Here is a 27,060-nt window from a genome sequence, read left to right on the forward strand (position 1 = left end):
TCCATAAAGATAGCAAAAAATTGGGATTATACAAAGCAAATTCCCTCGATCAACCTATTGCATGAATATTGTCCTAGTTATTTTGAAATTCAATGATAATTTGAAATCCTTGATCCTAAACTCCTCAAAAGAAAACTCTTTCTATTTGTTATGTTTTATCCTTGATCATTTGTGATTGTCACTAATTGCCATAATTATTCACATTATCATATTATCATCACTATTTTCCTTGTTTTGATGGAACTATATGGTACTAGCACGAGTTGGATTATTGATTCACATTTAGTCACTATTACACATACTAGTAATAAGACTAACTCCAACCAAGGTTGAAAGATGAAGTTCTTTCCTATTATTGTTGACTGCTTGATTATGTGCTTTCCTAGCACATTTTTGTAACTTGCACATGCTTGTGCTCTTGAGAATCCTTTTGTGAGCAATCCCTATATTTCCATGATATCTATGTTTGAATTTAGCTTGTATGTTATTCATTTTGATATATGTTGATGTTATTAAATTGACATACTCTTTACCTCATTTCCTATTGCCTGTGATAAAGCCCTATTGACCATGGTGTCAAATCTTAGTTCTATTATTGATCCATTTTTTGATCCCCTAGTAGTTCATCACTTGGACCACCCTTAGGGGCATGGTCATGTTAGTGAACGGATTTTGCCTTTCTTAAAAACAATGATCAATTTCAAACTCTGTCGCCTTCTTTTAAAGGCAAGTGTTCAACTAAACAGTTGGGTAAGTGTGTTATAAACCACTTCCCTTTGAATTTTCCATAGGTACAACTCCCTATCTTAGTTATTCGAGGAATAATCTAATTAATTTTTGATTGGTATGCTTTTAACCTGAAAACATGTAAGGCTGCCTACTTCATTCTTGGATGAGAGGCCAATATTTCACACATATATCAGAGAAAAATTAACTTTCCAATCGTTTCAACACGAGATGGAAGTAACTGAAACAAAGTTCTAAACACCATTCTAACAATTCAGATAAGAAAAGAACAGATAAGAGAAACCAAATCCATCCTCAAGCACAAATCCTTTTTTTTTTTTTTAAAACAAAAACTAATAAGGAGTCTCAGAACAATAATAATTTTCTGCACTAGAAAGGTGATTACTGTTGTTTGATTAGATCAACATATGCAAAGATATGCGACTACATAGATTCAAAACCCACAGATTTTTCTTCTCTCAAAAACAGTATGATCTTTTATATATATATTTTATATGACAAAGGCACGGCAATACATCTATAAATCATTTCCTATTCCAGATTTTAAAGTCTGATCTTTCCTTCCACAAAACATGACCTATACAAAACCAAGGAAAATAAAACCAAAAACTAACTAAGATTCTTAACAAAATCTAACCCCTATTCCATCTATCTTCCTTTAATTTATAGTTTTTAGAATAGGGGAGGTCTCCCTGAAAACTCGACCTCCCCCAAATCAGTTATGAAACTAACAAGATATAATTGAGACAGATGTCTTGAAGTCTTTGCATAAACATGAAAACCACATTAACAAAAACAGGGCTTGGATCAACGCATTATGCCACTTTCCCATCATCATCTTCTTCTCCGCTCTCTTGGGCGTCGGGGGCGGTTGTGAGTTCCTGGATTATAGATTGGTTCAGAATCTTCATCACATTGAGCTTTGCCTCCATTGGTTCCTTGTTCCATCGATGCTTCACCATCTTTTCGACATGTTTTGGTAACTGATCTTTACCAATAAAGGTCATGGACTCGATTCGAGCAACCCGTGTTATATCCCTAGGATTGAAATTACCCTTGGCTTTGATTTTCTCCATGTATATTCGGAAAATTTTTGTCGCATTCTGCGTGTTCAGCCCGCAAATTCCCAACTGCCAATCGTGGTCAAGGTTAACCACCTTGTTGTCATTAACTATATTGCATTGGAGGTCTTGAAGCTCATAAACAGAGGTCTTGGCATTGGAAATCACAGATTTGAAGGTGAGCACCCGCCACATTATGGTCTTTTTCAACACGAAGAACTGGCATTCATCTGTCACCAATCTGATTGAATGCTCTGTCAGGAATCGGGTAACTCCATACTCTTCTATTTTCGTGAACATCGACAAGACGTTCTCCCATTTGTGTTCCTCTTTCTCCCATGACGAAATCTGATTTTGAACTTCTGCGATGAGGCTCTGAATCTCATCACATAACTTCTGGGAGTCAGTGATATACTTCTCTTCGTCCTTAACTATTCCTTCGATCCATCTCTCCACAGCCTCTGCAATGCTTTTGGCCCGTTGAACTTGGCTCATTAACTTTTTATTTTCTGGTGAAATCGGATCAAAGTTCTCCGTAACATGAGATATAGGGAGTGCCCCAAAACAACCAATGTTGATGATGAACTGGGCAAGAATATTTATGTGTCGCTTTAGCTCTCTTTTTTCCTGCCCGTCTTTCTCCAATTTGGTGAGCATTTTCTTTGCCAATACTTGGAAGAAATGATTGTCTGAGTCCCTACTCATATTTCCCAGCTCTACCTTAGTGATCTCAAAATCATTTGTACTAGCTTCCTTGTTTTCATCCTTGGGCTTGTATGAGGCAATTTCAGCGACCCATTTTTCAGTTCTTTCATCATTATCCAAGCGAGCAGCTGTTTTGAACTTTTTCAGCTTGGGGCCCTTCTCTGTGTACTTCACGACCATCTTCTGAATTGGAATAGTCACGGGAAGGAAATTTCGCTTTTTGTTTACCGAAGTGGTTAACCACTTGAGAGTTGCACTGGAACTAGTTGTTCTTTCAGCCACTTTGGGGGGTGGTGTCAAGGCTACGGTAACGACACGGGAGTCCAGGGTATGAATGATGTCACTGTCGAGGTCTTCAACCTCGAATATCTGAGCATCCAGGATCTTATCCTTCATCTTTGCATCCTTGGCTTGGTCCATCTTTCTTTGAGCAGCACTTCGTGACCGAGTATGTCGAGGTGTGGAGAAATCCAAAGCTGGATTAGACTTGTGCTTAACCCGAGGCGGTTTTTTATCCTTACCTGCATGAACAGGCATAGAAGCATTGTTAGAAAAATGCTTAGGTGAACGCAGGGCAACTTCACTATTCCCCGCAGAATTAGACTTGGAGCCCAATTTCGCTACTTTCTTCCTAGCAACCCACGCCATGGTTCTCTTCAAAACTCCTTTGGTTCTTAGTTGTATATCATCTTCCTCTTCCTCGTCCCAGTTGATTGAAGGCACCTCAGTTTCTGCTTGGGCTAAGTATCCAGGTTCAAACAATTCTAGATAATCCTCTTCAAACCCTTAATGTCCAGCTTTACCTGTAGTGAAATAACTTGTTCTAACACCATCCTCATGTTTTCCCTTTTGAACACCTCGAGTTCATCACTACAATCTTCCCAGAAATCCTCTAATTATGGTATTGAGAGATATGGTATTAGACCAAGACTTCGGGAAAAACCCTTATTATCAAAACCTTTCATTTCAAAATACAAGGGAAAATTGAAGTTCTTGAGATCTACTCCAATGCTCAAGGCGTCCGACATTGAACTGTAGGACAACACACCTAATTGGATGGGAAAATGACCCTCCCATTTATCTCTGGGTTGCGCCTTTTTAATCACAGAGGTCAGTTGCCTACATATCTCCGCTAAAACAAAGCAATCTGAACAAAAATGAGGGAGCTTGAAGGGTTCCTCTTCAAAGCCGCCTATCCTTATATAGCAGAAACGAGGAAACTAGATAAAGAAACTGCCAAACCTCTTTATCAATGTCTGTGCATCCTCAGAGATTCTTTTGGTTTTCATATTTTTCAATTCATAGCACAAATTGCCCAGAAAAGCATTGTGTACTCTTCTGAAATCCTGCAAGGCATTATCTTTTTGCAGCATGGGGTAAAAATCATACACGAGAACATCCTCCTCAGTGAGTTGTCTTGGTATTCCAACTAACTCCCTAACACACGCCAAACAGTATATAAGATACGAAGACATGAAGAAATTCTGCTTAAACTATTTAGCCATACTCAGTTGCTCCCTCATTGAATCGGCAATCAGTTCTGCCCAATCAAGGTATTGCTTCCCTTCTAATACTAGCTGCACATAGCAATAAATCCAGTCGTCGAAACTGTAGGCTTCTGCAGAGCCTCTAACTCTGTGCAACAAAAGCATGACATCGTGAATGTGAGGCAGCATGTGATTCTTATTGGGATTCTTGGGCAATCTGGAACCACCCCTTTGAGGAACCTTCAGCCAGTATTTTGCTACATTATTTCAATGTCCGGTTCTGTCTGCATTGAACTCGGTGATTGACTGAGCAGGGGAAAAGTTGGAGAATTGGTCGTCAGGTATCTTGAAGACAGAGGAAATTACTTCACGGTTTATGGCAAGAAGGGTTTCACCATTGTCTCTCTTAATGGTTTTAGAGACTGGATCATACCTAGCGATACATTCCCTAACCAATTCTAGGCAAGGGATAGCTGGAGGAAAGGTTGCTGCCTCTATGAGACCGCTACTCAAAATCTCCACACCAAAAGAACCATCAATTCCCTTGAATACCCTTTCTTTTAAAACTTCAAGATTTTCCCCTTTAAGGTCGGTATTGCTAACTATGGGCTCTGTACATGCAAGGCTAAAAACATTCCCGAACAAGTGCAGTGTGGACTTCATAATTCAAAGTGATAAGCCTTAATTTGTTGCAGCAACCCTACTACGAGAGAAGAAATACAGGTAAAAATTACTGGAGAGAACAAGAAATGAACTCACCTTCACAGTTGAGCAACCAGACGACTACTGGCGATTAAAACTTCTATCCAAGAAAAATAACACCGTAGCAGTGAGGAACAAATTTTCAGAGAATTAATCCTTCATACCTTATAGCAAGGGCAATGATACGGAACTATTAAATGCAATAATTCCAATCGTCAGGTTTAGTGTGTTAAGCTTGTGGATTGGACATTGCACGCATGCATTGAATGCATGGTTGCATTTTTGAAGCAACCGCCAATTACTGAAATGATTACTTACTTCGAAACACCAACAATTGACATCACTTAAGATATGGTTCACCTCCCTCATATTTGGCAATCAATGCACCATCAAATCATTTAACTTGCGGGACCCACCAAATTTGAACACATATGAACATCTTGAACATATTTCATTGGGGTTCAAATAGTTCAAGACATATACTGCGCTCAGGGGAAATCTTTTCTGAGAGTATTAATTATGTCAAGTGTTGCTGACCATTTGTGTTGTGTTGAACATGTTGAACACGTTTGAACCTTTTGAACTCGGTTCAATGAGTTCAAAGCCTGGAGAGAGATGACGTAACACGTCACCGAACAAAACCCATAAAGAGCCGTTGCAAAACACTTTAAGAAAATGTTAGTATGAAAAATCCCCTAAACACCTAAGACCCCGCGGAACCTAAATGAACCTGATGAACTCGGTTCAAGATGGTTCAAAGTGTTCACGAAGTTCAACCAATTACTAAAACTCGGCATTTTTTATTGAAAGACGATTTGCAAACGGACTAAAGACTTGAACCGAGGTATTATAAGAAAGACAAGGACTCCGAAAGGAATTTAAAAAAAAAAGAATTTGTTCTTATTATGAAGGAAGAATGACGCAGTAACAGGTCATAAAATCCCCCCATTTGTACCTTGTCATTGATCTATCTACAAATTCCCCAATATATTTTGATATATTATGATCTATTTGTGATAATTTGAGTCTCATTGTTGCCATATCTAGTTAATCCATTATCCTATATTCTTTTGAGCCACATATTGACTTGTCTACTTGATCCATTGTCATTTTTTCTAAGTGTTTGTTCATATTTTTTTATCATCTATAACTTTTGACCACTCTTGGGGGGCATAACCATGATTTCCCCCTTGCCTATCGATTCATCATATCATTACTTGGGGGCATGGAAAACTTACTTTCCTTGTGATATTTATGTAGGGCCTCCTTATTTTATTACTAATCATATTTACCTTTGACAACCTAATCATAATCATCTCTCTAAGCTCTTTTTCCAATCAACTTAAGGGGGACATGTATTCTACAACACTTTCTATCACTCCATTCAGTTGGTCTTTGCCTTTGGAGCATGACAATGACTAGTATCCACTTAAGATTGCATTTGACTATGACAACAATTAAGTTTTGAATACCCCCAAAATTATCAAACTTTATCCAATTAGCCAATCAATGATCTAATTCTAGTTTTTAGCATTGATTGGCATCTTTAGCTACAGGGTGGCTCCTGCTAAGTTGCCAAACTAGTTTCTAGTTCCTAGTTTCCTATTCACTTTAGATTGGCTACTATCTCTAATTATTTGGTGGCTCTTGCCGTGTTGCCAAAGCATTTTTTAGTTTCCATATCCCATTCAATTGACTACCATCTTTAGTTGCAAGGTGGCCCTTGTGAAATTTTCAAACTAAACCAAATTGCCAAAAAAATTCCAAATTATCATTTTAACACTCTTTTAGTTGGCATGTCCTAGCCCCATTTTATAATTGGCTCCTTGATAACTCTTGTTCCTATTTCCAATTATTTAGTCATCAAGTTATCCATTATCCAATTTCTAATGTTTATTATTATCAACTCCAATCCTCTAACTTCTTAGGGAGAACAATCAATAGATCTTTACCACCAAAGACAAAGGTTAAAGATCATTCTCACATTACACATTTATTAAATGTTTTCTATGTCTAGAAATTTAGATGTCCCATCTCATATGCATATTAAAATCTACTCATCATTGTGTCATTTTATTTGTTACATTGTGTAGCTTAGTTTGGTTTGTTAGCATATAATAACTCCTCTCCTTGTGAGGTTTGTAAAAATAGGTATATCTCCTTGCTTCCTAGTAGAGTAGTTCTTATATGTGTACTCTTTAATATTTTTGCTCAAAGTCTTTTTGGTCAATCCTGACACCCAAATTTTTGCCTCTTAGAGGACCTATGCATACTTTCTCTTCAATTTAATTCGCTCAAAATTTAATATGTATTTTAACTCTAAGATAAATCTCCAAGTCTTTTGATGTTAAATTTTGAAACACAAGGCTACAAGATCAACCAACAAACAAGAACACCTTCCACAAACTTGAAAGATTAAATTAGTTAGTGCCAAGTGTCTTAAGCTACTATTAGCCCAATCTAGTAAAAGTTAAAAGCACCTAAGTTTGCCTTAAGTGAATAAAGTAATTAAATGACCTAATTAATTAAATAATTAGATTATGTTATAATTACTCCAATGCCCCTCAAAATTAACTTAGGGAGAAGCTAAAAAGCTAATGAATGTATATAGAAATGCAAAATGGGCCCTAACAACAAAAGGCCAAATGAGGTACCCATGTACAAAAAAAATCTCTCACAACTAAAGAAAGGAGAAAAACCCAGTGGGAGAAAACTCCTATCCAAAAGAGAGAAAAAGAGAATGAAGGACTAAGAAGCTTGCAATAAAATGTCACGATAAAGAATAGGAACATGAAGAACTTCCTTGAAGCACAAATAAGTTGCATAAAATGATCAAATGATAACTATTATAGTGTTGAATGAAAAAACTCCCTTTAAACCAAGATGATCTAGATCAAGAAGGGAAGAATTTGCATGAGTGCCCCCAACAACACTACTCAAACAATGAACAAATGGAAAACAAACACAAAACATCTGTTTGTTGAAGATAAAGATGACACATAAATTTGCATGAGTGACCCCAACGACACTATTCAACCATGCAAGAGTAAACTGCTACTTGAAAATATAGGTGCCAATAGTCTAAAGAATTGATTAGTTGAGGATAACTTGCCTCCACTAAATTGGAATACAATTGTGTCTATATGGTAAAAGTTCTATCTCACAGAAATATAACCTTTGTGTTCGAATAGTACATAAGAATAAATATTGAATACATAGCTCACTCTAAAGTGAAACCAAAGGAGCATTAGCACCAATAATAGAAATCTTTCCATAATGTTGACAATGGAGAGAGATGGCAGGTCCACTAAAATTATGTCACCAAGTAGTACATGAAGGAGAACAAACATCTAAACATGCATAAGAAAGTATCTACAACTGAAAAAGGGTATGTAACCAATGCATGCACACATGGGACAAGAATATCTAGGATTTGATATTATTGTGGAGGGACACTCATTGGAGAAAGGTGTGATGCCAAAGAAAAAGGCATTACACAACCCCTTACAACACTTTATAAGACAGTGAATGTACAAAATAAGCCACAACCAAAATGTGCAAAATTTCCAAAAATGATACACAAGATTGACACTTTCTCTTAGTGTGTCTACAAACAAAGAAGTGCATGGAAAGGATACTCAAAATTCTCAAATAGGGCAAAGTGCTTGAAATACATGTAGAACAGCGCGTGGGAAGTCATCCAATGAAAATAGAAATTTTACAATAGCCAAAACAACCAATTAATCAGTCATAAAGTAAAAAGACAAAAGATTGAATAAAAAATATTTGAGCAAAAATCTAGAAAAAATAGTAGCAAATGTGGATGGAGTTTGCCAAAAATGGACTCCCTTTGAGCAAGTTAGGGCCCCAAAAGTGCAAAACAAAGGTTTGACTTCAATAGCCTTTAGAAAACTCCAGGAGCCAAATTTGAAAAGAAGAAAAAAAACCCAAAAAAATACTAACACCACAAGATAGTCCCCTTAATTAGCTTTCCACCGATATCTTGCTTGCAAAAAATGAACATTCTAGGGTTTCTGAGCATTTTGAGCATAATGGTGGCATTTGTTTCACTCCAAAGTGCTTAGATTTTCGGATAACCTCCAAATTTTGCCTTTATTTTCATTCCCTCAACTAAATTGACATAAAACTTCAACTACTCAAATTTTGATGAAACTACTAACGATCTTTAGGTTTTGGGATGTTGTGAACATGATAACAACCTCTACTTGAACCTAATGTGAATAGATAAATCTCTTAAGCTTGGATCCCTCAAGAACATGGACAAGAACTTAGCAGATCTACTCTAAGACCATGTTTGATTTTGTAACACAAACCTTCAAGATCAAATAGCAAACAATAACACCTTCCACAAATGATGGTAGCAAGAAAGATATGTTATATTTCTCGAAAGAAAAGATTACAGAATGATAACAAATGGAAGTAAAGAAGCTTATAAATGATGTAACTCGAAAATGTAAAAACTCTAATGAAAGATTAAATTAGCTAGCACCAAGTGTCACAATCATAATGAATGAGACAACTTAAGCTATTATTATCCTAATCTAATAAAACGTTAAAAAGAACCTAAGTTTAGCTTAAGTGAATAAAGTAATCAAAGAACCTAATTAATTAAATAATTAGATAGTTGTCTATTTTTTTTTTTTAAATAGAGTGCAAGAATCAGGTATAACACCCCCTATAAACTGCAGTGTGCCAAGTAAACTTTTTAACATGACCGGTGATTCTAGTGCAACACATCCTCCAATACCACATGGGCTGGGGGGAGACTACACCTCGTGACCTCATGCTTTACCATTGGAAGCTCTTGCCAATCGAGCTAGGCCCCCAACCCATAGATAATGTCTAAATTACTCCAAGAGAAGCATTTTTTCTTAATACGTTATTTAAGGGCAGGTCCCCATGATGTTGCTTAGCTTATTTTGGCTAGCAGTCATTGCTCAAACTTTTAAGCAAACATTTGTGGAACTAGTGGCCCCATGAATATTCAATTTTACTACATATATCATATATCCTTCTATTTTTTCTCCCATCCCTCTTTGTTATCTTTTCCACATATATCACATACTCATGGCATACTCTATCAAAATGCTCACATACCAACACTTCATCTCACTTCCATCCATCCACTTCCCTACCTTCATCCCTTATTCTATCGGGGCATGATCTATCAATTTTTCTTTGAACAATGCTCAAATTTGCATTGTCTCAAAGAGGGGCAAAATATAGACGTTGAAAATTGTTTGTTGCCCATGACAACGCTTTTCACTAGTTTTTCATGCTCAATAATTGAATGATCTTTATTGTCCAGTTATTGTATTTGTCTTTCTTCTATTTCATCATTTCTCCTAATCAACCAATAACTGTCATCTAATCACCTTAAAATTAACTATTCCTCATAGATTAAATAATTGTTTAATTATTTTATCCCCTTTTCATCAATTGTCTTAACTAACCTTTCCTCCATGATTAAATAATCTGCTTAATTATTTCATTTGTAATTCTAAATCTAACTAATTAAATAAATTTTATTTATTTAATTTTCATGTGGGTAAAAGAAATAAATATTTTTCTATTTATGACCCTACTTAATTCCCCAACTTACTAATTCTTCTCCCCACTCAACTCTTCCATCTCCTTCCACTTAACTCTAACTTACCAAATTCACTTGCCACTTATCTCACCTCCCTCTCCACTTAACACATCCTTTCATTTAATCTCAACCCTCAATCTCTCAAAATCAATATCAATCTTGACCATTCATCCAATCCTCATATCTCTATAAATTGTGAATCAATTCTCATTTTCAAACAACCTTGCCTTTGATATCTCCTCATCATAATTGTATTGTATCTAGCTTTCAAATTAGCTTTGGGCACATAAAATTTGAGAGCACATTTAGAGGAGATTAAGAAGAACAATGGAGAGAACATGAATTGATGCAACTTTGGTTTGATTTGTTTCTTTTATGTCACATTGAATTTCGTTTCTTCATTGGTATGATTGGAATTTTAGTGTGAAATTGGAGTTTCATGGTTGCACTTCCGTTTCATGCTTTCCCCAATTTTTCGATCATACACTCCCATCCATCCATTCACCTCCATTCATCTCTTCCATTCTAATTTTATCCTTATTCACTTCATACCATTTCCTTTCTTTTGTGCTCAAATGAGGGAATTTATTTGCTAATGTTTTCTAAGGAATGGTTATTGCATATATCCCCACTAGATCATGACCTTTCCACCTCTATCTAGTATCAGACTCCCACCATCATTTGGTCCTTATTTGGAATCTTCCCCATCCCACCCTCAATTCACCTATCCTCTCATACCCCTTAGCTTAACCATCTAATTAGGTGCCAACTTGTATTTTCTACCTATTTTTATTGATTTTATACACGTGTTTATGTTTATTTTTGCATATTGATTATAGTCTTAATTTTCCATCCATCACACTATCATGGTGCCTTCATCCTTTATATGGTGATGTGCCTTGACAACATGTGTTATAGGTGTTAGTTAGATGAGCGCGCGGGGGCGAGGGGGGTGAATCAAATAACTTCAATTATCAATTATCCAATTCAGATTCAACCTCGGTAGCACTTTCTTCATATGCAACTATGGCTGTAAATCATTCAAACTTATAAGCAGATAAACATAAAACATTAAATCACATTTGACACCAGATTTAACGTGGAAACCCTAATAGGGAAAAACCACTGTGGGATTTCGGACCCACAAGAAAATATACTCTTTTAGAGTATGCTCGGTTAAAAGCAAATCCTGTTAAAGATTACATACACATTGCTAGATGTGACCCGGTTAAGGGATTTCCCTCAGATCTCTTAGAATCTTCACTTTGTTAGAAGTGACCTTGTCAAAGGATTTCAAACACTCATTCAAAATGTTACCTTCCAAGAGGATTTACAAATAAGATTGTTAAGTCCACTTGGTTAAGAGATTTCCTGTCACTTACAAAAATAAATAACAGTAATAAAATATATCTGCAACTTCACATCTAAAATGTTAAAGCAAATTCTATGTGCTCACTGTACTCAAGATAATCTTGTTATAAGACTTATCTTTCTCCTTGTTGGGCTTCTCAAACTCTTCTACAACTAGATCTTTAATCTTCTGTAGCATCATTGTGGTTCAGTTTGCTCGCATACATTGTTCTTCAACTACTCTTTATTTATAAGCAATTCCTGACTGCTTAATCTCCTTAATCACATTTCCCATGATTAATCTTAAGCATCAGATCTTCAAACTTGACTAGGTTCATTGAATCTTTCGATCTGAAAAACGTTTTATCTTGCCTTGAAACTTGTATCCTTCCTTGGTAATTGTGCTCGGCCGTTCAATCTGTGCTGTAGATCTAACTCTTGAATTTTCATTGTCGTAGATCCTTAACAAATTTCTTGCACGACATTCCAATCTTCAATAAATCTCTAGCTCATTGGCATCCTTCATTTAACAATGTATTCACTCATTTAATGCATTCTGTTACTGCTCGGTTGATACTTGGTTAATACTGAACTTTACTCGGTAGTCATTCTCTTCTCGGTGACTTTTTCCTTCTTTAACCGACATCGATAACCTTGGAGTTTACCGACTAGCTCTTTGCTCGGTATAATAGAATAGTATCAAACCTTTACTCATTCTATTGCATGAAATCTTTTCTCCTTCTTGTTCAGTCTTTGAATACACATATATAGGATATCAAAACAATCAAAACACCATAATCTCATCACTATCTAACTCGGTAATAGTTGCCCATTGAATAAATTTATTACACCCCTTTATTTTCACATTCTTTCTATGTCTTTTACCGACATCTTTATACTTATCAAAACATACTTTTTAAGATATGACAACATCATCCTGAAACAGAAAATCAATTGGTTGACATCAATGACAAAATAATAATATTAAGACAGTAATCATCCTTTATCTTCAACAATCTTCTCAATATCATCAACCATCAAACTTATTGTAATGCCAACAATCTCCCCCTTTGGCATTGATGGCAATACCAACTCGATTTATTCCAATTGATTCTTCGATCTTCTCCTGTTATCCTTGAGCTGTAAACTTCTCTCCCTATTGTAACCTTTTCCTGTTTGATAATATTCTCCCCCTTTGACAACAATGCCTAAAGGAAGATTGATCCATAATTACTCCCCCTGTGAAGTAAATTCCTTGCAGATCAGAACATATACAAATGTATCTCGGTCAGACCAACTTGTCTTCATTCACTGTTTCCTGCACAACTTTAGACATCCTTCTAAAGTGTGTAAATCAACATCAACTCACAAATAGTATTCTATGAAGTCATAGAATTGATATTGTCACCGAATGCTGTCAGTGAGTGCTAGATAGGGGTAGGACCCCTAACTTACTTCTGAGATACTAAAAGTGTCCCTTGGCAGTGGCTTTGTGAAGATGTCTGCAATTTGTTCTTTTGTGCTAACATATTCCAGCACAACATTCTTTTCTTGAACTTCTTCTTTAAGATAATGATACTTTATAGAGATATGTTTTTTCTTAGAGTGCATTACCGGATTCTTTGAAATGTTAATAGCACTTATATTATCACAAAATATAGTTACTGGTTCGGTAACTGTCTCATTCATTCCTTCCAATAGTTGTTTGATCCATGCTATATTGGTACAATTCAATGTTGCAGCGACATATTCAGCTTCAACTGTTGATTGTGAAATGCATCCTTGTTTCTTGCTAAGCCAATTTACTAGTCTTTCTCCCAAAAAGAAAGCTCCACCGCTTGTGCTTTTTCTATCATCAAAGTTTCCTACCCAACTAGCATTAGTATAGACTTTTAAGTCAAAATCATTCCTCTTTTCATATAATAGACCATAATCTTCAGTGCCTCTCAAGTATCTGAAAATTCTTTTGACTGTTGTCACATGACTTTCTTTGGGATCTGCAAAGAATCTTGCAGCTATACCTACTACATGTGCTATATCAGGCCTGCTGTGAACTACATATTGCAACTTTCCAATCATGGATCAGTAAAGTGTCTCATCAATAGATGCAGATTCATCATTCTTTGATAGTTTACAATTAGTAGTCATAGGAGTACTTACAGGTTTAGAATCCTCCATTCCAAATTTCTTCAAGATTTCCTTTATATACTTGGATTGAGTAATGAAAATCTCATTTTTCATTTGCAGTATTTGTAAACTTATAAAATACTTTATCTCACCGATCAATGACATCTCTAATTCTTTGCACATTTCATTTCCAAAGTTCTTACATAAAGAGTCATTTCCACAGAAAATAATATCATCAACAAATATGGCTGACATCAACATTCCATTCTCCTCATCATTCTTCATATACACGTTGTTGTTCTCACTAGTCCTTATAAATCCAATCTTTATTAAGTAAAAGTGCAACCTTTCATACCATGCTCTAGGTACTTGCTTTAGACCATATAAAGCTTTGTTCAACTTACATACTTGATCTTTATTCTTCTCTTCAATAAATCTTTCAGGCTGTTCAATATATACTTCTTCTTCTAGTATACCATTCAAAAATGCATATTTAACATCCATTTGATATACCTTGAAATTTTTGTAAGCAACATATGCCAAAAATGTTCTTACACCTTCAAGTCTTGCTACAAGTGCAAAGTCTCTCCATAGTCTATTCATTCTTCTTGAGAATAACCTTTGCAAACTAGCCTTGCTTTATTCTGAATGACCTCTCCTTTTTCATTTAGCTTATTTCTGAAAATCCACTTTGTACCGATTACATTTTTCTCTTTTGGTCTTGGAACCAGTGTCCATGTTTCATTTTTCTTGATTTGATCAATCTCTTCTGTCATAGCATTCACCCGATCTTCATTGTTTAATGCTTCTTTTAGCATCCTCGGTTCAATTTCGGATATCAGACATGTGTTGTGTCTCAATTTGTTCGTTGTTATCACTGGAGCATCCTTATCTCCTATAATCTGACTTGATGCATGATTTCTTCTAACATATTTTGCTAATATAGGTTCAATAGGCTCTGTATGATCTTCTTCATCACTCAGTAACTGAGTATTTTCTTCGTTGGCTTTCTCGGTAAAACTAGTCGGTTGGACATATACAAACTCTTCATAATCTTTTGGTTCTTTGGAATTTCCTTCATCATTTTTTTCTGCAAATTCATCAATTTTCACATTTGCACTTTCCACAATTTTGTTAGATGATTTGATCAGACATTTAAATGCTTTACTCCTAGAGGAATAACCAAGAAATGTTCCTTCCTCGCTTTTCTGATCAAATTTTCCATTTCTGTCATCTTTGTGAACATAACATCTACTTCCAAATATTTTAAAATAACTTATATTTGGTTTCCTGTCATACCAAATTTCATAAGGTGTCTTCATAGTTCCTTTCTTCAGTTGTACTCGGTTCAAGGTGTAAACTAAGGTGTAAACTACAGTGCTTATTGCTTCTTTCCAAAATATTTGAGGTACTCTCTTTCAATCATCAAAGTTCTAGCCCAATCTACAATTGATCTGTTCCTTCTTTCAGCTATTCCATTTTGCTGTGGTGCCCTTGGTGCCGACACTTGTCTCTTTATACCATGATCATTGCAAAATAAGTTAAATTCATCATAAATGAATTCTCCTCCTCTATCAGATCTTAGACATTTCAACTGTCTTCCTATTTCTTTTTCAACACTTGCCTTGTACCATTTGAACATTTGAAAAGCTTCTGATTTCTCTTTTAGAAACATAACTGACATCATCCTTGAGTAATCATCCACAAATAATATGAAGTATTTATCACCATAGCAACTTTGAACTTTCATAGGACCACAAAGATCAGTGTGTACAAGATCTAAAATTCCTTTAGAAGTGTAAGACTTACTACTAAAGCTTGATTTTGTCATTTTACCCATCTGACATCCTCAGCATATTGCATTCACAGGTTTTTCCAAGCTCGGTAAACCTCTTACACGATGCTTCTTACTTATTTTGATCAGATTATCAAAATTTACATGACAAAACCTTTTATGCCATAACCAGGTATCTTCTATTTTTGCATACAGACAATTGTTCTGAGTTGAGTCAAGGTGAAATGTATTACCTCTTGTTCGAGTACTGATAGTAGCCAACTTTCCATGTTTGTCATGAACTTTGACAATTCCTTTCTGAAATTCTATTCGGTATCTTGTATTATTTAGTTGTGCTACACTCAACAAATTGTATTTTAGACCTTCAACCCAATATACATCATCACATTTAGCATTGTCAAGAAGTATAATAGAACCTTTACCTTTCACAGGACATGGTGCATCATTACCAAATCTTGCATAACCTCCATCATAATCTTCTAATTTAACAAACTTGTGTTTATCACATGTCATGTGATGTGAGCATCCACTATCTATGATCCCCGAATCATTTTTATTTATGTGTGATATTAAGGCTTTTTCTTCATACCTTTCTTCATCTGATCCATCTTTGATAGCCACATATACAACTTCCTCTGTTTCAGTCTCATCAGATTTATCATCATCGGATTCCTCATCAGCTACTAGGCATGTCTTTCTATCTCTCATTTTGAAGTCTCGGTGCCTCTTGTATTGGTTGTCTTTCTGTCTGTCATCTCAGTATTTTTTCTTTTCATCATCTTTGTCAGGACAGTTAGAAGCCGTATGTCCAATTTTATCACAATTAAAACATTTCAAAGGTAACTTCCCTTTATACTTACCTTTGCCTCTCGGTAACCTTTTGGCTAATAATGCTTCAAACTTTTCTTGCTTTTTGATTTCCTCATATAGTTTGTGTACTTCTTCCATGTTTTTGCGAAATCTCTCACTTGCTCCACTGTGATTTCCTTCAGCATACTTAGACATTCTATCATTATAATCTTCAGATTCATTGAGATGAAAAGAACTGAATGTGGATTCAACTTTGTTTATCGAAGACCCACTGTTATCAAAACTACTTAACTCAAAAGCATGTAGCTTACCGATAGTAGCATCCAAAGAGACTGACATGTTTGGTACAGACCTCAATTCATTAATTGCAGAGACTCTAATGGCATAAGCAGGTAGAAGTGTTCTCAACAACTTACTTGTTACATCCTTTTCTTCAATAGTTCCTCCTGCTCCTTTGATTTGATTGACAATTTCCTTTAACCTTGTACTGTATTGGATAATGTTCTCACCTTCATTCATTCTCATGGATTCAAGTTGTCCTCTTAGACTGTCTGCTTTTGCTCTTTGAACATGTTCATCTCCACCATACACAGATGTGAGCTTATTCCACATTGTTTTGGCATCATTACAACCTTCTAGGTCATTAAACTCTGAGTCGGTCAAAGTTGATGTTATCTCTATCATTGCTTGAATGTGTTCTTGCTTTGCCTTTATTTTTTTCATTGTCATAGGGTAGGTGCTGGGTGCAATGTAATCATTTTCCAGATAATATGTTGCATATTCTCCAATTCCTGATAAGTGCAGCTTCATCTTTTTTTGCCATGTGGTGAAACTTGACTTGTTCAGCTTTGGTGCATCCCTTTATACATCTTCGGATGTTGCCTCAAGTTCCTTTAAACTTTTCTTCCAGAGTCCAAGCTCTGATACCAATTGTTAGTTAGATTAGAGGGTGGGGGTGAATCAAATAACTTCAATTATCAATTCTCCAATTTAGATTCAACCTCGGTAGCACTTTCTTCATATGCAACTATGATTGTAAATCATTCAAACTTATAAACAGATAAACATAAAACATTAAATCACATTTGACACCAGATTTAACGTGGAAACCCTAATAGGGAAAAACTAATGTGGGATTTCGGACCCACAAGAAAATATACTCTTCTAGAGTATGTTCGATTAAAAGCAAATCCTGTTAAAGATTACATACACATTGCTAGATGTGACCCGGTTAAGGGATTTCCTTCAGATCTGTTAGAATCTTCACTTTGTTAGAAGTGACCTTGTCAAAGGATTTCAAACACTCATTCAGAATGTTACCTTCCAAGAGGATTTACAAATAAGACTGTTTTTTATTAAGGAAAAACAAGTTTTAAGGGAGCGAAAACCCTTACAAGACAGGTTTTAGAAGGACCTACAACCCGAACCAAAAGATAAACTTGAAAGTCCACTCAAAGAAACAGAACACAAAAGAGACTCGGCACAGCCAATCAAAAGAAGGGGAACAACAAATACCCCCACCAAAAACCAACAGGCTGCAAAAAACCAGCAACCCTAACCCAACCAGGAAGGATCAAGAATTTGTCCTAACCTTGTGGGATCAAAGGGTCATATCAAAAGAGGACTAGGACAATTTAGATTTTTTACTTTTAACAGTAATTCACCCCTCCTCAACCCTAGCAATAGCCTTTTGCCAAGAGGACGGATCTAGAATAGAGGACCTCCCATCGTCAGGAGGAATAGAGCCAACATCCAAAGAGGTGGGGCCAGCAGAAGATCCGGCAGCAATCTGGGACACGGGAGAGTCATCCATTAAAGGACAAGATCCAGCATTTTTCAAACGATTAGTCCACTCGGTTAAGAGATTTCCTGTCACTTACAAAAATAAATAATAGTAATAAAATATATCTGCAACTTCACATCTAAAATGTTAAAGCAGATTCTATGTGCTCAATGTACTCAAGATAATCTTGTTATAAGACTTATCTTTCTCCTTGCTGGGTTTCTCAAACTGTTCTACAACCAAATCTTCAATCTTCTGTACTCGGTAATCACCTTTGTAGCATCACTGTGCTTCAGTTTGTCCGCATACATTGTTCTTCAACTACTCTTTATTTATAAGCAATTCCTGATCGCTTAATCTCCTTAATCACATTTCCCATGATTAATCTTAACCATCAGATCTTCAAACTTGACTAGGTTCATTGAATCTTTTGATCTGAAAAATGTTTTATCTTGCTTTGAAACTTGTATCCTTCCTTGGTAATTGTGCTCGGTTATGACCATTCAATCTGTGATGTAGATTTAACTCTTGAATTTTCATTGTCGTAGATCCTTAACAAATTTCTTGCATGACATTCCAATCTTCAATAAATCTCCAGCTCATTGGCATCCTTCATTTAATAATATATTCACTCGTTTAATGCATTCTGTTACTGCTCGGTTGATACTCGGTTAATACTGAACTTTACTCGGTAGTCATTCTCTTCTCGGTGACTTTTTCCTTCTTTAATCGACATCGATAACCTTGGAGTTTACCGACTAGCTCTTTGCTCGGTAAAATAGAATAGTATCAAACCTTTACTCATTCTATTGCATGAAATATTTTCTCCTTCTTGTTCAGTCTTTGAATACACATATATAGGATATCAAAACAATCAAAACATCATAATCTCATCACTTTCTAACTTGGTAATAGTTGCCCATTGAATAACTTTATTACTCCTCTTTATTTTCACATTCTTTCTGTGTCTTTTAGCGACATCTTTATACTTATCAAAACATACTTTTTAAGATATGACAACATCATACTGAATCAGAAAATCAATTGCTTGACATCAATGACAAAGTAATAATATTAAGACAGTAATCATCCTTTATCAATTATATCATTTATCTCCAACAACCTTCTCAATATCATCAACCATCAAACTTATTGTAATGCCAACAATCTCCCAACTTATTGTAATGCCAACAATAGGTCACTATATTATTTGGAGTTACTCTTCTTTTATGTGTGTTATTCCATGTTCTCTATGGTCCCAATGCTCCATCTAACACAGTATCATGCTTTCCCTTCTCCTTCATATGATGGTATGCCACAATAATGTGTCTCTTGGATGACTATTCTATTTGGATCTTCTTTATTTTTGTTTTATTCCACACACACATGGCACGTTGTCATCATGAGCCATTATATCATGGTGCATAATATGCTAGTGTTGCAATAAAAAATAGGATTCTCTTTGCATGTGAAGCTACTTTGACAATATTCATCCTTCATCCATTTTAGCATCTTATTGTTATTTATCCATATTTTTCTTTCCACCCAAACATGTCACTATATTTGGATTACATCCTTGCGAGATATCATCATCAAAGATGTACAACAATGCAATCTAGAATCATATCATCCAAGCAACATCAATCAATACAATCCTTATCTATCATCAATTATATATCCATGACATGTACATCCCAATATAATTTCTCTCAAATACTCTTTTATCCATCATGTTACATTTTCTTGTCATCCTTTATCTTTCCAATAGACCTCCTAGGAAACATTTCACCCCACTTCCATCATTGTCTTTGAGTGACTAGGTTAACATGATAGCAAAGGTCCATCCCATCATACATTGTATTCTTCTTTGACACAATGCCACTTAATCCCAACATTATATCAAAGAGGGAAAATTTAGACACCTAAATATTTCGTTGGTAAACTCTTTCTCCAATTGACCAAATAATTAAATCACCTAGTCACCTAATGTGCCCTAATGGTCAATTTTTTCATCTCACATAATTATAATAACTATTATTATCTACACATACTTTCCACCTTACACATGGCTAAAATAATTAAATAGTATTATTACTAAATTATGACTTTGATTTTCCTATCAACTTCCAAGAATAAAGTAATCATAAGTACAATTTTCCCCCACATCTTTCGTAATTGTAATTTTCCCTCTACCAATATCCAAGAATAAAGAGTTCCTAAGTACACTTATCTCCCATATCCCTCATGGTTGCAACTAATTATTATTTTTGGTAAGTGCATCCTAGCCTTTCACATTCCAACAACCTCCATCATAACCCTCCATTCTCTCCTCAATCCAAGAGAAGTCCTTGCATTCATCCTCCATCATCAATTTTTCCATCACATCTCCACCATTAATTGTCTCTCATAAAAATCTATACATTGAGGCACATTCTCATCAATTTCATGTATTCATCTTTGCTAACTTTATGTATAAAAAATCGTAGCTTTGTGCAAGAGCATCCAAATTTCAACCATCATTAGGATAAATCAAACCCAACAATGGAGTTCATGGTAGCTTTGCATTTGAATGTTTGTTTTATTGCTTTATTTTGGACTTTTTAATTCTATATCTCATGTTTCTATTAGTTTGAAATATGGAAATGTCGTTTATGTTTCCTAGTTGATTTCTAAAGTAGTGCTTAAACTTATATCTAATTTTTAAAATTATTTTTATTGATTCTTAAGTTGGACAAAATGACACCACCTTTTACTTTTTCTAAAAATTGAAGAAATATTTCATTGAAATATTAAAATTTTACGAGATTTTCTACATATTTTATCATAGTTGTTGCTTTTCAAATTATATAGATAATTCATTCATTTTATTTTTTTGAGTAAAGAGGCAAAACCCATAACATATTGATAAGAGAAGTATAACATAAACATATAAAAGGGACCTAAAGGGTAAGAGAATAAACATCCCAAATATTAACAAGGCCCACCAAAGATATACAACCAATTACAAATATAAACAACCCAATATGCAAATAAGCACCAAAATATCCATGCAAATCAATTGGATATCACCAACAAAAACCAAAAAATCCATCATAGGCAACAAATTTCACTGGGAAAATACATCCTACAAGGCTCATGCCTGATAATGGAAGGAAGCTATCGAATGTAGCTTGTAGATTTTGCACTGAAATAATCTCCTCCCTAAGATACTTATGGTGAATGGACATTACCAATTCCTTGGATTGAAGTTTGCCCATACAGTTTGATAAAAGCAAGAAACCCACTTCATAGATAGGTAAATCCAAATTTTCATCCTCTAAGATCTATTCCCCAATGATTGTAGAAAAAACTTCTTCCAAAGGATGACAATTGAAATTGAAAAGGGTTTTGAATTCATTATTTTACATGCACTTATTAAAAGCCTATTTTCTAGCATTTTTATTGCCACTTAAAAGTAGTTTTTGTCACATCATGGTCTTAATGTCACCCTAAATTATTATTGCATTTTTCTTCATTATATATTATGTAAATAACTCATTCAATTTTTCATGTATACTTATATAAGCCTATTTTCTAGCATTTTTATTGTCACTTAGAGGTAGTTTTTGTCATATTGTGATCTTAATGTCACCCTAAATTATTATTGTATTTTTCTTCATTATACTTGATGCTCTGCAAAAAGGATTAGAAAATCTGTTTGATGGCAACACACACAAGAGCACAAGAAAACAAACGTTAGTGTTAGCAACAAAAGATTATCCTAAACAGGCATATCAAGAGAGATATTAAGCATGAAATAGAAAGCATATAAACATAAAATGAAATAGCTAATCAAGATGCTCATAGTTGCTCCTCCCTTGTTCCTCTCCTCTCCAAGTCCCAAATGAGTGTAGCTCTCAGCAGCTTTTTGCACTATGGATGCTTATGGAGGATTGAGATTTAATACTAAGCTTCAAACATGAAATGAAAAGCTAAATACTATGCTAGAGTAGATAGTGATGCTATGAAAAAGCTCTATGCTAATGCCAGTATAACAACAATACTCTAAAATGCTTCTCTTTTGCTTGAGGAGAAGGGTTCTATTTATAGAAGAAATGGAGAAATGAAGGGTTAAGATTGAGCAATCTTAACAAGGGTTAGGATTGAAAGTTGGGGATCCATGTGCACAATTGGCACCAATAAAATGGTGACAAGTGTCAACATAGGATTGGGTTGAGAGAAGAGGTTGGAAGCATTAAAGGCCTGAGAAGACCTCATGGTTATCTAGAAGGTAAGGGTCAAGCCTAAATTAGGATTACCCACTGGATTAGGAGTTAATGCAAGGATAAACCTTTGTGCAAATGTTTAAGAGATAATCATGGTCAAAGCATTAATGGCCTGATGAGACCTTTGGGTTGGGTAGAGGTTGAGTCAAAACAAATGTTTTAACCATGTGGGAGGGTTGAATTAACCATTAATGGTTATTGGAGACTTTGGGGATTAAGTGGTTGAAGGTTGAAAGCTTTCAAAGGTTATCCAAGACTTTGAGGGTTAATTTGTTGAACACACAAAGCATTAATTGCTTTTCAAAGACTTTGGAGTCTTTGAGAAGTGACTCCAATTTGCTTAGGAATGTGACAATATTTAGGGGATGGATTAGGCTAATTAGGAAGGGTTTAGAAGAATCTAGAAGGGGTTTAGGCATACAAGTGGATTTTGTAGGAAAATGCAAGTGGGAGAAATTTTGGTATTTTCAATTAAAATAAAATCATTTATTTCAATTAAATGGTGTAATTTGCATTTGGATAAATATTCAAATAAATATTAATTTACTTAAATGAGAAAAATGAAGATAAAGCATTTAAAATGCTTGAAGACTTTGAGGGAAACCATTAAAGGCTTGAAGACTTTAAGGAAAACCATTAAAGTCTTAAGAAGACTATAGAAGGAAGCCATCAAGTTTGAAGACTTTAAAGCCATCAAGTTTGACTACTTTAAGAGAAACCATTAAAGGTTTCAAGTGGGTGAGGATAAATAGGATTTTAAATAAATAATTTATTTAAAATAGTTGTGCAACTTGCTTTTGTAGGAAAATACAAGTGGGTGGAGGATAAAGGTGATTTAAATAAATGATTTATTTAAAATAATTGTGCAACTTGCATTTGTAGGAAAATGCAAGTGGGTGGAGGATAAAGGTGATTTAAATAAATGATTTATTTATTTAAATGTGAGAGGTGGGATTTTGGGGGATTTAAATAAATATTAATTTATTTAAATGTGAGAGAAGATTTAATTAAATAAATATGATTTATTTATTTAATTAATGGTCTGAATTTGGTTAAGTGAATTAAATCAAATAAATTGAATAATTTATTTAATTAATAGGAGAATAGGGTTAAGATGAATTAATTAAATATTAATTTAATTAATTATTAATTGATGGTTAAATAATCAAATAAATACTAAGTATTCATTTAATTAAGTGGACAGATTTATGTGACTACATTTGCCCCTCTTTGAGACGGTGCGGTTTATCGCGTCGTTTCAAAGAAAGAAAAATAGGTGTGAAGAAATGCCCCATAAAATGTAAATTTAATGGGTGGTATGCCCCCTCGAGGGATGGGCCGATTTTTTTTTGAAAAATCGGGCGATCTCTCGAAAAAGAATGAAAAGCGAAGGGGAGGTAGAATAGAAGAAATTAGAACTAATGATGAAAGAATGGGAGAAAATGGAGTGAATATGAAGAAACAACAAGCCAACGAATACCCTGAGGTCATGCAAGAGATACATAGCAGATGTAGTGTGGGGTTTGGATTGATGCTATACAATTGATCAAAATTGGGTGGACAATCTGGTGCAATCGGTTTAATTGCCCCGGTCAAGTCAAAGCATGACAGTTGATGTCAGTTGGTCGCTTGGACAAGATAAAGTCTGAGTAAGTGAATCAAAGTGACCTGATGGTGACTTAGACAATTGATGTAATTGTCCGATGAAGTCAAGGTATATGAAGCAAAATACTCGTTGAGACGTAGACAATTGATGTAATTGTCCGTTGGATTGTGTTTGATTGGTTGATCAATTGATAGTGTGTGCGTGTGATGGATGGTTGTGGGGAATCATGGCAACCCCGTTGAGACTAGGTCATTATGATAAATGCCTGATGTAGTCTAGGATTACCATAATCGATTACCTGTTGAGACCCGAAGATACTTGATCAGAGTATCTGTTGATAGTCTAGGTGTGTGGGAGTTGATGTATCTGTGCAGATAGAGTAACTTTCTTGACTTATTGGATGACTTAGGATAGGAAACACAATCCCTCCTAGTTAGAGATGGATGGTGATGAACGTGGCTTGATTAGGCTGATTGGGACACGATGTAGGGTATGTGATGCTGATTATTGAGATGGGGAGGGTGGGGGGGGGTGCAATGTTAGATAGAAGAAATGGAGGACCTATTACATTCCTATGGAAGAAGAGGAAAATAGAGTATCCATTGTCATTACTATGTATGAATGATATGCAGCTATTTATGAATGTATGGATGGATGGAATGCAACGGAATGCAATATATACAAATGAGATGGAATGATGATCCATGGTGCATTATTTTTCATCATTGAGCTTTAAAATGTTGTAAGAAAATACAAGCAACTTGACATAAAGATTCAAGATGACCAGAGTATTTCTTACATGGATTTTTATATAGCAAGTTAATACAAGCAACTTGATATAATGGATCAAGTTGACCTGAGTATTTCTTGCGGGACAGACAAGGATTATCTCCTTTCATGCATGACTTGGATCGTCCTCCTTGATCTTAGACTGATCATATCCTGAGACAAGTGCATACCGTAATAAGAGATAAAATCTTTATCCAGTTTGGAGGAAGAGGAATCAAAGGATGAGCATTGTACCTGTAACCAAGCAGTATATATACATAAAGAATAAAGAATAAGGATCCTTGGTAATGGTTTATGCTCAGATGGTCGAGGTATACGCTGTAGTCAGAAAGCCGTAGTGATCTATGACTGCATTTTGCATAAGATCATGTAGCTTGGTGAACTTCCCACGTAGACACCATTAGTACATGCCCCAGAACTTCATCGGAAATAATGCACAAACGATACAAAACAATGTTGAAAAGATCCCGATACAGATAAACAAATGAATTACTCACAAATCAACCAAGTATTTGACAGCCTAACAGAATTTTCTTGTCAAAGAAAACATCATCTTGTCTTTGTTTTGGTAAGGAAGGATGCATCCTTGTTTTAAAGACAGTTTTGGATTGTTGATGTGGATTGTGTGGTTGTTTGGTAAATGGTCATTGTGTGAGTAGTTTGTCGCAATGTTTGTTTTGGTATCTGCATGGATGAGTATGTACAAGGTGTTGCCATGTTTTTGTGTGATTTTTCAATGGTTTTGTCGATGTTTTTGGTATTTTTGCGAGATATTTTTGAATGTTTTTGGATTTTTGATGATTGTTTGAATGAAGAACTTAATGAATCATAAGACAATGTAGAATCCACTTCCATCAATAGGTTAAAGGCATTGCCCCCAGTTTTAGACATGACTATGAAAAAGCGGGATGCAAGATGTATGGAGTACTATCATAATTGCAAAGGAATAACAAGCCATGGTTGATGGATGGATGGATGTATGTATGAAGTAGATGTGATCGCCACAAGTCTGAAAGATAATGGAGCCATAGCCTTTACGAGTGGCGCCTGTTTGCCAGGTTTTCACCATCGTTCTTACCCAAGGTGCCACCGGAGTGGTTGTTCACCGTTTGGATGCATGATTTTTCTTTACTTTTTTGAATGTTTTTATATTTTCTTCAGGACAGTTTTTTGAATGTTTTTTGGTATTTTCTGATAGGCAGGGGAGCCTGATGCTCTGTACAGCTTATGTGTAAAACCGTTTGAGGTGCATGCTGTTGATTGGATCTGCGAGCGGTTCTCCGTCTGATGTAGCCAACTGATATGCCCCGGACCCAAATACAGCAGTGACAACATATGGGCCTAGCCAATTTGATTCAAACTTGCCTTGATGTTCTCTGTTTGGTTGGTTGCGAGGATTCTCTCGAAGAACAAGATCACCTACCTCAAATGTACGAGGTCTAACTCGGTGATTGTAGCTTCTACTCATGCGCTGCTGATAGGCTTTGAGGTGATTGTATGCAGCTTGTCGCTTCTCATCTAGTAACTCTAAGTCCTGAAGACGAGATACTCTGTATGCTTCATCATCGATGAGATTGTGCAATGAAACTCGTAAGGATGGTATCTCGACCTCAATAGGCAAGATAGCTTCTGCACCATAGACCAATGAATAAGGAGTTGCACCTGTAGGGGTTCGAATGCTAGTTCGATATGCCCATAGCGCTGGATTCAATTGAACATGCCAATCACGACCGGCATCATTGACTGTCTTCTTTAGGATCCTCAATATGTTTTTATTGGATGCTTCGGCCTGACCATTGCCTTGTGGGTAATAGGGAGTGGAAAAGCGGTGTTGGATATGAAATTTCTCACAAAGCTCACGAACATCCTGATTTTTGAAAGGAAGACCGTTATCTGTGACAATGGACATGGGTACACCATACCGACAGATGATGTAATTGAGGATGAATGAGGCGATCTGCTTGCCGGTGACTTGGGTAAGTGGAACAGCTTCGATCCACTTGGTGAAATATTCGGTGGCGGTAATAATGAATTTATGGCCATTGGATGAAGATGGATGGATTTTACCCACAAGGTCAAGGCCCCATTGACAAAAAGGCCATGGTGTTGTGATTGGTTGCAGTTCCTGGGCCGGTGCATGTATCAGGTCACCATGAACTTGACATTTCTTGCATTTTTTGACAAAGTAGTAGGAATCCTTTTCCATAGACGGCCAATAATAT

This window comes from Cryptomeria japonica, chromosome 2 (genome assembly GCF_030272615.1).
Source record: "Cryptomeria japonica chromosome 2, Sugi_1.0, whole genome shotgun sequence".
In the NCBI taxonomy this organism is placed as follows: domain Eukaryota; kingdom Viridiplantae; phylum Streptophyta; class Pinopsida; order Cupressales; family Cupressaceae; genus Cryptomeria; species Cryptomeria japonica.